This window comes from Balaenoptera borealis (genome assembly GCF_965194805.1).
Source record: "Balaenoptera borealis genome assembly, chromosome: 11".
Taxonomy (NCBI): Eukaryota; Metazoa; Chordata; class Mammalia; order Artiodactyla; family Balaenopteridae; genus Balaenoptera; species Balaenoptera borealis.
Window position 1 is genome coordinate 44,273,226 of NC_138868.1, and position 13,970 is coordinate 44,287,195.

General features: G+C 36.0%; 1 protein-coding gene across 2 annotated transcripts in view; it reads right to left on the reverse strand.

The window, feature by feature from the left end:
* The window catches only part of PARVA (parvin alpha), a 184,684-nt gene that overhangs the window by 46,726 nt on the left and 123,988 nt on the right, over nucleotides 1–13,970 (reverse strand). The window lies entirely within an intron of this gene.

Genomic DNA, 13,970 nt, shown 5'->3' on the forward strand with positions numbered 1-13,970 from the left:
ACCTTGTGATTGTGTCTTGAATCCCCAAATTATAAGATCCCAGGATCATAGAAGGAGGGCATTTAACCCAGCTTGTCATATTTGAGCTCTTTTTCCTCATTCTGAGGTTTTCCCTCTTCTTTTCACCTCTGTCTTCTTCTCCAAAGACATTCCTGTGCCCTGACTGGAAAGCCTTCCGTGTTTGCCTGGGCAGTGGTCAAGTCCTTATCCAAGGTGTTTTGAACACTCCTGTAGTATAATATGTGTCCTGTTGAATCATATTTATGTCTTAAGAACCTTCTTTCCTTTTAAACCCACCTGGAAGGTAACTAATTTGATGTGTCCTATTTCACTAATTCTAATGCATACAACTTTTCACATTTTAACATCCCTGAAATCAGGCTGTGTCTTAAAATTGATGGCATCCTACAACTACTGACAGCCAGGTGGAAGGTATAAGAGTTATCACTGCTTCCATGTGTGTGAACTTGGTCATAGCTCTTCATAGTGTGGTCACTTCCATGTCTCAAAAAGCCTACAAGATGCTGTACAGCAGAAATTAACACAACATTGTAAATCAACTATACTTCAATAAAATAAATTTAAAAAGAGCCTATAAGAGCAATTTCAAAAAGTAGAACATAAAAATTCTAAGCAATAAGAAAGCATTGGGTAATAGTTTAATTGAAGTACTTTTTTCTCTTTGAGTGGTACTTATACTGGTATGTTTTAAAATCAATGGTTCTGGATTGGTTCAAGATGGCGGAGAAGAAGGACATGCACTCACTCCTTGAGAGAGCACTGGAATCACAACTAACTACTGAAAAATCATTGACAGGAAAACACTGGACCTCACCAAAAAAATAACCCACATCCAAAGACAAAGGAGAAGCCACAGTGAGATGGTAGGAGGGGTGCAATCACAATAAAATCAAATCCCATAACTGCTGGGTGGGTGACTCACAAACTGGAGAACACTTATACCACAGAAGTCCACCCACTGGAGTGAAGGTTCTGAGCCCCACGTCAAGCTTCCCAACCTGGGGGTCCAGCAACGGGAGGAGGCATTCCCAGAGAACCAGACTTTGAAGGCTAGTGGGATTTGATTGCAGGACTTCGACAAGACTGGGGGAAACAGAGACTCCACTCTTGGAGGGCACACACAAAGTAGTGTGTGCATCAGGACCCAGGGGAAGGAGCAGTGACCCCATAGGAGACTGAACCAGACCTACCTGTTAGTGTTGGAGGGTCTCCTGCAGAGGCGGGGGGTGGCTGTGGCTCACCATGGGGACAAGGACACTGGCAGCAGAAGTTCTGGGAAGTACTCCTTGGCATTAGCCTGCCCGGGGTCCGCCATTAGCCCCACCGAAGAGCCTATAGGCTCTAGTGCTGGGTCGCCTCAGGCCAAACAACCAACAGGGAGGGAACTCAGCCCCACCCATCAGCAAAAAAGCAGATTAAAGTTTTACTGAGCTCTGCCCACCAGAGCAACACGCAGCTCTACCCACCACCAGTCCCTTCCATCAGGAAGCTTGCACAAGCCTCTTAGATAGCCTCATGAGCAGAGGGCAGACAGCAGAAGCAAGAAGAACTACAATCCTGCAGCCTGTGGAACGAAAACCACATTTGCAGAAAGACAGACAAAATGAAAACGCAGAGGACTATGTACCAGATGAAGGAACAAGATAAAACCCCATAAAAACAACTAAATGAAGTGGCGATAGGCAACCTTTCAAAAAAAGAATCCAAAATAATAATAGTGAAGATGATCCAGGACCTTGGAAAAAGAATGGAGGCAAAGATTGAGAAGATGCAAAAAATGTTTAACAAAGACCTGGAAGAACTGAAGAACAAACACCTAGAATAATTAAAGAACAAACAAACAGAGATGACCAATACAATAACTGAAATGAAAAATACACTAGAAGGAATCAATAGCAGAATAACTGAGGCAGAAGAATGGATAAGTGACCTGAAAGAAAGAATGGTGGAATTCACTGCCATGGAACAGAATAAAGAAAAAAGAGTGAAAAGGAATGAGGACAGTCTAAGAGACCTCTGGGACAACATTCAATGCACCAACATTCACATTACAGGGGTGTCAGAAGGAGAAGAGAGAGAGAAAAGACCCGAGAAAATATTTGAAGAGATTATAGTCGAAAATTTCCCTAACATGGGAAAGGAAATAGCCACTCAAGTCCAGGAAGTGCAGAGAACCAGGCAGGATAAACCCAAGGAGAAACACGCCAAGACACATAGTAATCAAATTGGCAAAAATTAAAGACAAAGAAAAATTATTAAAAGCAACAAGGGAAAAATGACAAATAACATAGAAGGGAACTCCCATAACGTTAACAGCTGATTTCTTAGCAGAAACTCTACAAGCCACAAGGGAGAGGCACAATATATTTAAAGTGATGAAAGGGAAGAACCCACAACCAAGATTACTCTACCCGGCAAGGATCTCATTCAGATTCGAAGGAGAAATCAAAAGCTTTACACACAAGCAAAAGCTAAAAGAATCCAGCATCACCAAACCAGCTCTACAACAAATGCTAAAGGAAGTTCTCTAAGTGGGAAACACAAGAGAAGAAAAAGACCTACAAAAACTCAAAACAATTAAGAAAATGGTAATAGGAACATACATATCAATAATTACATTAAATGTGAATGGATTAAATACTCCAACCAAAAGACACAGGCTTGCTGAATGGATACAAAAACAAGACCCGCATATATGCTGTCTACAAGAGACCCACTTCAGACCTAGGGACGCATACAGGCTGAAAGTCAGGGGATGGAAAAAGATATTCCATGCAAATGGAAATCAAAAGAAAGCTGGAGTAGCAATACTCATATCAGATAAAATAGACTTTAAAATAAGGAATGTTACAAGAGACAAGGAAGGACACTACATAATGATCAAGGGATCAATCCAAGAAGAAGATATAACAATTATAAGTATATATGCACCCAACACAGGAGCACCTCAATACATAAGGCAAATGCTAACAGCCATAAAAGAGGAAATTGACAGTAGCACAATAATAGTGGGGGGCTTTAACACCAATGGACAGATCACCCAGACAGAAAATTAATAATGAAACACAAGCTTTAAATGACACAATAGACCAGATAGATTTAATTGATATTTATAGGACATTCCATCTGAAAACAGCAGATTACACTTTCTTCTCAAGTGCACATGAAACATTCTCCAGGATAGATCACCTCTTGGGTCACAAATCAAGCCTCAGTAAATTTAAGAAAACTGTAATCATATCAAGCATCTTTTCCGACCACAACACTATGAGATTAGAAATAAATTACAGTGAAAAAAATGTAAAAAAACACAAACACATGGAGGCTAAACAATATGTTACTAAATAACCAAGAGATCACTGGAGAAATCAAAGAGGAAATCAAAAAATACCTAGAGACAAATGACAATGAAAACACGATGATCCAAAACCTATAGGATGTAGCAAAAGCAGTTCTAAGAGGGAAGTTTATAGCAATATAATCCTATCTCAAGAAACAAGAAAAACTTCAAATAAACAATCTAAACTTACACCTAAAGGAACTAGAGAATAAAGAACAAACAAAACCCAAAGTTAGTAGAAGGAAAGAAATCATAAAGATCAGAGCAGAAATAAATGAAATGGAAACAAAAAATAGCAAAGAGCAATAAAATTACAAGCTGGTTCTTAGAGAAGATAAACAAAATTGATAAACCTTTAGCCAGACTCATCAAGAAAAAGAGGGGGAGGACTCAAATCAATAAAATTAGAAATGAAAAAGGAGAAGTTACAACGGACACTGCAGAAATACAAAGCATCCTAAGAGACTACCACAAGCAACTCTATGCCAATAAAATGGACAACCTGGAAGAAATGGACCAATACTTAGAGAGGTATAACCTTCCAACACTGAACTAGGAAGAACTAGAAAATATGAACAGACCAATCACAAGTAATGAAATTGAAACTGTGATTAAAAATCTTCCAACAAACAAAAGTCCAGGACCAGATGGCTTCACAGGTGAATTTTATCAAACAGCTAGCGAAGAACTAACACCCATCCTTCTCAAACTCTTCCAAAAAATTGCAGAGGAAGGAACACTCCCAAGCTCATTCTTTGAGGCCACCAACACCCTGGTACCAAAACCAGACAAAGATACTACAAAAGAAGAAAATTACCAACCAATATCACTGATGAATATAGATGCAAGAATCCTCAACAAAATACCAGCAAACAGAATCCAACAGCACATTAAAAGGATCATACACCATGATCAAGTGGGATTTATCCCAGGGATGAAAGGATTCTTCAATATATGCAAATCAATCAATGTGATACACCATATGAACAAATTGAAGAATAAAAACCATATGATCATCGCAAAAGCAAAAGCTTTTTCTGCATCTCTATGTCCACTTTTCTCCAGAAAGTGGGCATAGAGGGAACCTACCTCAACATAATAAAGCCCATATATGACAAACCCATAGCAAACATCATTCTCAATTGTGAAAAACTGAAAGCATTTCAGGAACAAGACAGGAACAAGAGAAGGATGTCCACTCTAGCCACTATTATTCAACATAGTTTTGAAAGTCCTAGCCACAGCAGTCAGAGAAGAAAAAGAAATAAAAGGAATACAAATTGGAAAAGAAGAAGTAAAACTGTCACTGTTTGCAGATGACATGACACTATACATAGAGAATCCTAAAGATGCCACCAGAAAACTACTAGAGCTAGTCAATGAATCTGGTAAAGTTGCAGGATATGAAATTAATGCACAGAAATCTCTTGCATTCCTATACACTAACAACAAAATATCAGAAGGAGAAATTAAGGAAACAATCCCATTCACCATGGCAACAAAAAGAACAAAATACCTAGGAATAAACCTACCTAAGGAGGTAAAAGACCTGTACTCAGAAAACTATAAGACACTGATGAAAGAAATCAAAGACGACACAAACAGATGGAGAAATATACCATGTTCTTGCATTGGAAGAATCAATATTGTGAAAATAACTACACTACCCAAAGCAATCTACAGATTCAATGCAATCCCTATCAAATTACCAATGGCATTTTTTACAGAACTAGAACAAAAAATCTTAAAATTTGTATGGAGACACAAAAGACCCTGAATAGCCAAAGCGGTCTTGAGGGAAAAAAACGGAGCTGGAGGAATCGGGCTCCCTGACTTCAGACTATACTACAAAGCTACAGTAATCAAGACAACATGGTACTGGCACAAAAACAGAAATATAGATCAATGGAACAGGATAGAAAGCCCAGAGATAAACCCACGCACCTATGGTCGACTAATCTATGACAAAGGAGGCAAAGATATACAATGGAGAAAAGAAGTCTCTTCAATAAATGGTGCTGGGAAAACTGGATAGCTACATGTAAAACAATGAAATTAGAACACTCCCTAACACCATACACAAAAATAAACTCGAAATGGATTAAAGACCTAAATGTAAGACAGGACACTACAAAACTCTTAGAGGGAAACATAGGAAGAACACTCTTTGACATAAATCACAGCAAGATCTTTTTTGATCCACCTCCTAGAGTCATGAAAATAAAAACAAAAATAAACAAATGGGACCTAATGAAACTTAAAAGCTTTTGCACAGCAAAGGAAACTACAAACAAAACGAAATTACAACCCTCAGAATGGGAGAAAATTTTTGCAAATGAATCAATGGACAAAGGATTAATCTCCAAAATATATAAACAGCTCATGAAGCTCAATATTAAAAAAACAAACAACCCAATCAAAAAATGGGCAGAAGATCTAAGTATACATTTCTCCAGGAAGACATACAGATGGCCAAGAGGCACATGAAAAGCTGTTCAACATCACTAATTATCAGAGAAATGCAAATCAAAACTACAATGAGGTATCACCTCACACCAGTTAGAATGGACATCATCAGAAAATCTACAAACAACAAATGCTGGAGAGGGTGTGGAGAAAAGGGAACCCTCTTGCACTGTTGGTGGGAATGTAAACTGATACAGCCACTATGGAGAACAGTGTGGAGGTGCTTTAAAAAACTAAAAATAGAATTACCATATGATGCAGCAATCCCACTACTGGGCATATACCCAGAGAAAACCATAATTCAAAAAGACACATGCACCCCAATGTTCATTGCAGCACTATTTACAATAGCCAGGTCATGAAAGCAACCTAAATGCCCATCGACAGACAAATGGATAAAAAAGATGTGGTACATATATACAATGGAATATTACTCAGCCATAAAAAGGAATGAAATTGTGTCATTTGTAGAGACGTGGATTCACCTAGAGACTGTCATACAGAGTGAAGTAAGTCAGAAAGAGAAAAACAAATATCGTCTATTAACGCATATATGTGGAATCTAGAAAAATGGTACAGATGAACCGGTTTGCAAGGCAGAAATAGAGACACAGATGTAGAAAACAAAAGTATGGACACCAAGGGGGGAAAGCGGGGGTGGGGGTGATGGTGGTGCGATGAATTGGGAGATTGGGATTGACATATATACACTAACATGTATAAAATAGATAACTAATAAGAACCTGCTGTATAAAAAAAATAAAATTAAAAAAAAATCAATGCTTCTTGTATGCAATGACATAAGCCCTTAATATTAAAAGGCAAAAAAAAAAAAGTCTAATCAGTTTTTAGTCTAAATTTATATTTTAATCTTAAAGAACAAGTCTGGATTCCCTAATGAGAAATATGTTGTCTGCTATTGGATTCACCTAATCCACTCTCCACAACTCATTTGAGGATTGATAGAACTGACTCTCTGAAACATGTTTAGAATGTCTTTTCTCCTCATTTTTAAGGGCTGACATACAAACTAATTAAACTTCAACATACATCAATGGTTCCCTGATAGCTTACATTATCTTATTTTTCAGTAGTTTTAGCTTATCCAAGTCAAATGCCCCTTGAGTAATTCTTTGAAGATAAGGTCGCCCACTGGAAAATTTCTGTAGGTTCTGTGGATTTAAGAATTCTTTTCAGTAGTATTGATAGGATGATCTCAAGCTATTCTTACCTGTGATGGCCTGAAATGTTATCTTTCTCTTTTCTTTAGTTGCTTGATGCCATCATTCTTTATTTCTAAAGTTCAGGGATTTAACAAGCATATATCTAAATGTCTTTCTCTTGAATGTTAAACCTTTGAAAGAAACTGTGTGCCTTTTCCATTTTCAGGCCATGAATTATTACCTTGGATCCTCTCCTATTGAAGAAATGACAAGTTTTCATATTACACTGCAACTACCAGCGTTTAGTAGAGGTATGCTGGCCATTGGTAGAGGCTGCCAAAGGTACTCAGTTAAGGAAACTTCTGAAGCCTTATCTTGGCTCAGAGGGAAAGACTGCTGGGATATATTAGTGACAACTGTCTTGGGAGTGGGCTGGGTAAGTGGGGAGGGGAGGAGTGGCAGCAATGAGAACCACTTTTTTGCTAGACCTGCTGTATTATATCATTGCCTATGAATTTTCATATTTATAACCTCCTCTGACTTTGGACTACTTAGAGTGAATAGGGTACGTCTCTGAGTCTGTCTTCTAGGTCAGTAACTTTTTCTTGCACTACTGTCCATTTTGTTGTTTTTTTAAAAATTGGATTTTACACATTACATGCAACACTCATTGTTTTTCTGTTTCCATCAATATTTTTAAGTAGTTTATTATAGTAAAATTATAATTCATTTTTCCTAAAATTAAAAAAAAATCTGTTTTTAGCATCTGGCATTTCTTATTCAGGAGAAGAGTTTCTATGGCTTTGCTTTATTTATCTGCATTACTAATATTTTAGAAAATGTAATTCTGCTTTACTTTTTCCACTTTAGTTATTATGCTTTGGATTTGTCTTCTTGCATTTAATTTTTGTTGCTGGGTACATTATTTTAGGCATTGATATTAGTATTATGTGGATTTGAGTAAAAAGACTATCTCAAAGTAACACTAACAGTTTTAAGTGTATCTCTTCATGTTCATAATACACACAAGAATAGAGAGTTCTCTCTCTCTCATTCTCTCTGTTAATAAAAATGAGATTACAGTGTGTATATTTTTCTGCTACTGTTTTTTTTCCCCATTTAAACATATATCGTGAGTATCTTTCCATGTCAGTATATATGGATATACCTCATTCTTTTCGTTGTTGTTGGTACTTTTGGACAACCTTCACCCATTTTATCCACCACTCCCCATCCTCTGGCAACCACCAATCTGTTCTCTGTATCTATGAACTCATTTTTGGTTTTGTTTTGTTTAGCTTCAACATATAAGTGAGATCATAAGGTATTTGTCTTTCTCTGTCTGACTTATTTCACTTAGCATAATGCCCTTGAGTTCTATCGTGTTGTTGCAAATGGTAAGATTTCCTTCTTTTTATGGTTAAATAATATTCCATTGTGTGTTTATATATATATCTCACATTTTCTTTGTCCATTCATTCATTTTGGACACTTATGTTGCTTCCGTATCTTGGCTACTGTAAAGCCAAGCCATTGGCTCATGATGCAATGAACATGCGAGTTTCAGTATCTTTTCAAGTTAGTGTTTTCATTTCCTTTGGATAAATACCTAGAAGTAGAATTGCTGGATCATATGGTAGTTCTATTTTTAATTTTTCGAGGAACCTCCACACTGTTTTCCACAGTGGCTGAACCAATTTACATTCCCACCAACAGTACACAACTGTTCCCCTTTTTCCACATCCTTGCCAACACTTATTTCTTATCTTTCTGATAATAGCCATTCTAACAGGTGTGAGGTGATACCTCGTTGTGGTTTTGATTTCCATTGTCCTTATAATTAATGATGTTGAGCACCTTTTTATGTACCCGTTGGTCATCTGTAGGTCTTCTTTGGAAAAATGTCTATTCAGCTCCTCTGCACATTTTAAAATTGGATTGTTTGCTTTTTTGTTATTGAGTTGTATGAGATCTTTATATATTTTGGATATTAACCCCTTATCAGGTATATGATTTGTAACTATTTTCTATCATTCCACAGGTTGCCTTTTCATTTTGTTGATGTTTTCCTTTGTTGTGCAGAGCTTTTTAGTTTGATGTAGTCCCATTTATTTATTTTTGCTTTTGTTGTCTTGCTTCTGGTGTCAACTCCAAAAAATCATCACCAAGACCTATGTCAAGGAATTAACTGCCTATGTTTTCTTCCAGGAGTTTTATGGTTTCAGGTCTTACATTCAAGTCTTAAATCTATTTTGTGTTAATTTTTGTGTATGGTGTAAGATAGTGGTCCAGTTTCATTCTTTTGCATGTGGCTGTCCAGTTTTCCCAGCACCATTTGTTGAAGAGATTGTATATTCTCTTCTCCTTGTTGTAAATTAATTGACCATTTATCCGTGAGTTTATTTCTGGGCTCTCTATTCTGTTCCATTGATCTATGTGTCTATTTTTAACGCCGAAACCATACTATTTTGATTACTATAGCTTTGTCATATAGTTTCAAATCAGAGAATGTGATTCCTACAGCTTTGTTCTTCTTTCTCAAGATTGCTTTGCCTATAAGGGTCTTTTGTGGTTCCATGAAAATTTTAGGACTGTTTGTTCTATACCTGTGAAAAATGCTATTGGGATTTTGATAGGAATTGCATTGAATGTGTAGACTGCTTTGGGTAGAATGGATATTTTAAATAATATTTATTCTTCTAATCCATTAGTATGGAATATCTTTCCATCTATTTGTGTCTTCTTCAATTTCTTTCATCAGTATCTTATAGTTTTCAGGATACAGGTCTTTTACCTCCTTGGTTAAATTTATTCCTAGGCATTTTATTCTTTTTTGATGTAATTTTACCTGGGATTGTTTTCTTAATTTATTTCTGATAGTTCGTTATTAGTGTATAGAAACAAAACAGATTTTTGTATATTGATTTTGTATCCTGCAACTTCACTGAATTAATTTATTAGTTCTAACAGTTTGTTGGTGGAGTCTTTAGGGTTTTCTATATATAATATCATGTCATTTGCAAACAGTGACAGTTTTACATTTTTCTTTCTGATTTGGATGCCTTTTATTTCTTTTTCTTGCCTAACTGCTCAAACTAGAACTTCTAATACTATGTTGAATAAAAGTCTCTAGAGTGAGCATCCTTGTCTTGTTCCTGATCTTAGAGGAAAAGCTTTCAGCTTTTCACTACTGAGTATGATGTTAGCTGTGGGTTTGTCATATATGGCCTTTATTATGTTGAGGTATGTTCCCTCTATACCCACTTTGAGAGTTTTTAATAATAAATGGAGGCTGAATTTTGTCAAATGCTTTTTTTTTTTTTACATCTATTAAGATATCTTATGATTTTTATCCTTCGTTTTGTTATCGTGGTGTATGACATTGATTTGTGGATGTTGAACCATTCTTGTATCCATAAATACATCGCACTTGACCATGTGTACGATCCTTTTAATGTATTGTAGAATTCAGTTTGCTAATATTTTAGCAAATTAAGGGTTCTTGTATCTATGTTCATCAAGGATATTGCCCTGTAATCTTCTTTTCTTATGATGTCCTTGTCTGGTTTTGGTATCAGAATAATTCTGGTCTCATAAAATGAGTTTGGAAGTGTTCCCTCCTCTTTTTTCAAAGGATTGGCATTAATTCTTCTTTAAATGTTTGGTAGCATTCACCAGTGAAGCCATCTGGTCCTGGGCTTTTGTTTGTTGGGGGGTTTTTTGATTACTGATTCAATCTTCCTACAAGTAATCAGTCTGTTCAGATTTTCTGTTTTATCATGATTCAATCTTGGTAGGTTGTAATTTTTAGTAATTTATCCATTTTTTTCTAGGTTTTCTAGGTTTTTGGTGTATAATTACTCAAAATAGTCTCTTATGATCCTTTGTATTTCTGTGGTATCAGTTGTAATGTCTCCTCTTTCATTTCTGATTTTATTTGAGTTCTCCCTTTTTCTTGATGAGTCTAGCTAAAGGTTTGTCAATTTTGTTTATCTTTTACAAGAACCAACTATTAGTTTCATTGATGTTTTCTATTCACTTTTTAGTCTCAATATATGTCTCACTCAAACATATCATGAGTATCTTTCTATGTCAATACATATTGATATAACTCAATCTTTTTTTAAAAAACTGCATTATATATTATAGAACTTATTCAACCATTCCCCTGTAGATATGCAGTCAGGTTATATTACACTTTTCCTCTATTTGTAATAAAGTTGCAGTAAACATCCTGTGTGTGTGTATTTATGTACGTATTACCAATTGATTATTACTGGTTAAAAAAAAATGCTGCTGCCTTACAAATTTTCTTCTTAAATAGGCATCTTACCAAATCCCCTTATTATTGTTTGAGTTTTTAACATTCTCTGGGTATGCAAGTAACATAAGACACAGTTGCCTCTATTTTGTAAGCTTATATCACTTATTTCGATTTTATGACATTTTAAGATGGAAGATTTATTTGAGACCCTCTTCTGCTATTTCTACCCTTCACATTATTTTTTAAATATTCAACTCTCAAAATTTAAGAGATCTACTCAAATATTTCCATAGTTAAATAATAATTTCATTCAGTGTTGCTAAGAATTTAAAGATAATTTAATTTTTAAAGTCTCCTCATTACTTTTTTCTTTTTTGAATTTATTTTTTATACAGCAGGTTCTTATTAGTTATCCATTTTATACATAATACTGTATATATGTCAATCCCAATCTCCCAATTCATCACACCACCACCCTGCACCCCCACCACGTTCCCCCCTTGGTGTCCATACGTTTGTTCTCTTCATCTGTATTGCAATTTCTGCCCTGCAAACCAGTTCATCTGTACCATTTTTCTAGGTTCCACATATATGCGTTAATAGACGATATTTGTTTTTCTCTTTCTGACTTACTTCACTCTGTATGACAGTCTCTAGATCCATCCACGTCTCTACAAATGACCCAATTTCGTTCCTTTTTATGGCTGAGTAATATTCTATTGTATATATGTACCACATCTTCTTTATCCATTCGGTCTGTCGATGGGCATTTAGGTTGCTTCCATGACCTGGCTACTGTAAATAGTGCTGCAATGAACATTGGGGTGCATGTGTCTTTTTGAATTACGGTTTTCTCTGGGTGTATGCCCAGTAGTGGGATTGCTGGGTCATATGGTAATTCTATTTTTAGTTTTTTAAGGAACCTCCATACTGTTGTCCATAGTGGCTGTATCAATTTACATTCCCACCAACAGTGCAAGAGGGTTCCCTTTTCTCCACACCCTCTCCAGCATTTGTTGTTTGTAGATTTTCTGATGATGCCCATTCTAACTGGTGTGAGGTGATACCTCATTGTAGTTTTGATTTGCATTTCTCTGATAATTAGTGATGTTGAGCATCTTTGCATGTGCTTCTTGGCCATCTGTATGTCTTCCTTGGAGAAATGTCTATTTACGTCTTCTGCCCATTTTTGGTTTAGGTTGTTTGTTTTTTTAATATTGAGCTTCATGAGCTGTTTATATATTTTGGAGATTAATCCTTTGTCTGTTGATTCGTTTGCAAAGATTTTCTCTCATTCTGAGGGTTGTCTTTTCTTCTTGTTTGTAGTTTCCCTTGCTGTGCAAAACCTTTTAAGTTTCATTAGGTCCCATTTGTTTATTTTTGGTTTTATTTCCATTAATCTAGGAGGTGGATCAAAAAAGATCTTGCTGTGATTTATGTCAAAGAGTGTTCTTCCTATGTTTTCCTCTAAGAGTTTTATAGTGTCCAGTCTTACATTTAGGTCTCTAATCCATTTTGAGTTTATTTTTGTGTATGGTGTTAGGGAGTGTTCTAATTTCATTCTTTTACATGTAGCTGTCCAGTTTTCCCAGCACCACTTATTGAAGAGACTGTCTTTTCTCCACTGTATATCTCTGCCTCCTTTGTCATAGATTAGTTGACCATAGGTGCGTGGGTTTATCTCTGGGCTTTCTATCCTGTTCCATTGATCTATATTTCTGTTTTTGTGCCAGTACCATATTGTCTTGATTACTGTAGCTTTGTAGTATAGTCTGAAGTCAGGGAGTCTGCTTCCTCTAGCTCCGTTTTTTTCCCTCAAGACCGCTTTGGCTCTTTGGGGTCTTTTGTGTCTCCATACAAATTTGAAGATTTTTTGTTCTAGTTCTGTAAAAAATGTCATTGGTAATTTGATAGGGATTGCATTGAATCTGTAGATTGCTTTGGGTAGTATAGTCATTTTCACAATATTGATTCTTCCAATGCAAGAATATGGTATATCTCTCCATCTGTTTGTATCATCTTTAATTTCTTTCATCAGTGTCTTACAGTTTTCTGCACACAGGCCTTTTGTCTCCCTAGGTAGGTTTATTCGTAGGTATTTTATTCTTTTTGTTGCAATGGTAAATGGGAGGGTTTCCTTAATTTCTCATTCAGATTTTTTCATCATTAGTGTATAGGAATGCAAGAGATTTCTGTGCATTAATTTTGTATCCTGCAACTTTTCCAAATTCATTGATTAGCTCTAGTAGTTTTCTGGTGGCATCTTTAGGATTCTCTATGTATAGTATCATGTCATCTGCAAACAGGGACAGTTTTACTTCTTCTTTTCCAATTTCTATTCATTTTATTTATTTTTCTTCTCTGATTGCCATGGCTAGGACTTCCAAAACTATGTTGAATAATAGTGGTGAGAGTGGACATCCTTGTCTTGTTCCTGATCTTAGAGGAAATGCTTTCAGTTTTTCACCATTGAGAAAGATGTTTACTGTGTGTTTGTCATATATGGCCTCTATTATGTTGAGGTAGGTTCCCTCTTTGCCTACTTTCTGGAGAGTTTTTATCATAAATGGGTGTTGAATTTTGTCAAAAGCTTTTTCTGCATCTATTGAGATGATCATATGGTTTTTATTCTTCAATTTGTTCATATGGTGTATCACATTGATTGATTTCGGTATATTGAAGAATCCTTGCATCCCTGGGATAAATCCCACTTGAT